This window comes from Acanthochromis polyacanthus, chromosome 22 (assembly GCF_021347895.1).
Source record: "Acanthochromis polyacanthus isolate Apoly-LR-REF ecotype Palm Island chromosome 22, KAUST_Apoly_ChrSc, whole genome shotgun sequence".
Lineage (NCBI taxonomy): Eukaryota > Metazoa > Chordata > Actinopteri > Pomacentridae > Acanthochromis > Acanthochromis polyacanthus.
Window position 1 is genome coordinate 6,647,894 of NC_067134.1, and position 2,753 is coordinate 6,650,646.

The window sequence follows — 2,753 nt, forward strand, 5'->3', positions numbered from 1 at the left end:
TTACAGTCAGATGTTGTGTTTGTATTTTGTGTTGTTGTACAGTCAGACGTTGTTGTACAATCAGACGTCATGTGTCTGTATATTGTGTTGTTGTACAGTCAGACGTTGTGTTGTTGTACTGTCTGATGTTGTTGTTGTACCATCAGACATTGTGGTGTTTTACAGTCAGACGTTGTCTGTATATTGTGTTGTTGTACAGTCAGACGTTGTGTTGTTGTACAGTCAGACATTGTGGTGTTTTAAAGTCAAACGTTGTGTTGTACAGTCAGACATTGTGGTGTTTTACAGTCAGACGTTGTCTGTATATTGTGTTGTTGTACAGTCAGACATTGTGGTGTTTTACAGTCAGATGTTGTGTTTGTATTTTGTGTTGTTGTACAGTCAGACGTTGTTGTACAATCAGACGTCATGTGTCTGTATATTGTGTTGTTGTACAGTCAGACGTTGTGTTGTTGTACTGTCTGATGTTGTTGTTGTACCATCAGACATTGTGTTGTTGTACAGTCAGATGTTGTGTCTGTATATTGTGTTGGTGTACAGTCAGATGTTGTGTTGTTGTACAGTCAGACATTGTGGTGTTTTACAGTCAGACGTTGTGTTGTACAGTCAGACATTGTGTTTTACAGTCAGACGTTGTCTGTATATTGTGTTGTTGTACAGTCAGATGTTGTGTTGTTGTACAGTCAGACATTGTGGGTGTTTTAAAGTCAAACGTTGTGGTTGTACAGTCAGACATTGTGGTGTTTTACAGTCAGACGTCTGTATATTGTGTTGTTGTCAGTCAGAACATTGTGGTGTTTTACAGTCATGATGTTGTGTTGTACAGTCAGACATTGTGGTGTTTTTACAGTCAGATGTTGTGTGTTTGTATTTTTGTGTTGTTGTACAGCTCAGACGTTGTTGTGACAACAGACGTCATGTGTCTGATATTGTGGTTGTTGTATACAGTCTGATGTTGTGTTGTTGTACTGTCTGATGTGTTGTGTAAAATCAGATGTTGAGTTGTTGCACAGTCGGACATGTGTTGTACAGTCAGACGATTTTTGTGATGACGTGCTGCAAGCTAGCACATTAGCATGTAGCATGTGAGTGATATTAAGCACATGCTAACACATTAGCATTCATACCTGGTGAGTGCTTTTTTTTATATGTGCTAATGCTATATTGACAGTTAACTCCATGGTACCACTGACTGTAGCAGCTAACAGTTAGCTTAAGGCTAACACTAGCACATCATCCTGTTTAATTATATGCTAATAATTTAGATTTCTTCTGTAATTTTCTGCAGCAGTTAAAAATTAAAGTGTAAAATGACAGTAAATTGTTGAAAAACTCCCGTTAAATGTTTTATTTTTACTATAAACATAAAAACCAAGTGACGTGAGGATTCCCTGTGAGCATTTCTTGTTTTATTTGCACTTCCTGTGTCTTATTTTGTATTTTTGTCGTGAACTTCCTGGTGCTGTTGCCGTGCCAACGATTCCTCCTGCACCTCCCCTGCTGTTTAAAGCTCTTACATAAGGCTCAAATCCATCAGAGCACAGATGACAGCAACGCAGAATTTACATGTTCAAATGCACATATGTAGGGCAGCATGATGTAAGCAGGCTGAAACACGCTAAACACACACCAGCCTCCTCTTCCTCCTCGTCTTCATCATGTATCCTGCCAGAAGTAGAAGCATAAAAAAGCGCCGCTGCTAAACACGCTAATTAACCTGAAATTATCCTTGAAATCAACCTAAAGTCAGACCAGAAAGCTACCTGAGATGAATCTAAAATCAATTTGGAATCAACCTGATTAATCTCAAACTTAACCTAGAAATCAACCTTAGTTTAACTTACACTCAACAAAAATATAAACACAACACTCTTTTGTTTTTGCTCCCATTTTTTATGAGATGAACTCAAAGATGTAAAACTTTCCCACATACACAATATCACCATTTCTCTCAAATATTGTTCACAAATCTGTCTAAACCTGTGATAGTGAGCACTTCTCCTTTGCTGAGATAATCCATCCCACCTCACAGGTGTGCCATATCAGGATGCTGATTAGACACCATGATTAGTGCACAGGTGTGCCTTATACTGCCCACAATAAAAGGACACTCTGACAGGTGCAGTTTGGTTTTATTGGGGAGGGGGGTCCACTCCTCTTCAATAGCTGTGTGAAGTTGTTGGATATTGGGGGGAACTGGTACACGCTGTCGTATACAAGCATGCTCAATGGGTGACATGTCCGGTGAGTATGCTGGCCATGCAAGAACTGGGACGTTTTCAGCTTCCAAGAATTGTGTACAGATCCTACAACATGGGGCCGTGCATTATCCTGCTGCGACATGAGGGGATGTTCTTGGATGTATAGCACAACAATGGGCCTCAGGATCTGGTCACGGTATCTCTGTGCATTCAAAATGCCATCAATAAAATGCACCTGTGTTCTTGGTCCATAACAGACGCCTGTCCGTACCATAACCCCACCACCACCATGGGCCACTCCATCCACAACATTGACATCAGAAAACCGCTCACCAACCGCTCACCAATGTAGAAATCAACCTAGAAGTCCACCTAAAACTAACCTGAAATTATCCTGAAATTAGACTGAAACCAGCTTTAAATCAACCTGAAAAAATTGAATTAAACTGAAATCAATTTAGAAATTAACCACCAAATTAACCTAACTTAGAAGTTAACCTGAAATCAACCTGAAATCAACCTAAAATCAACCTAAAATCAACCTGAAATCAA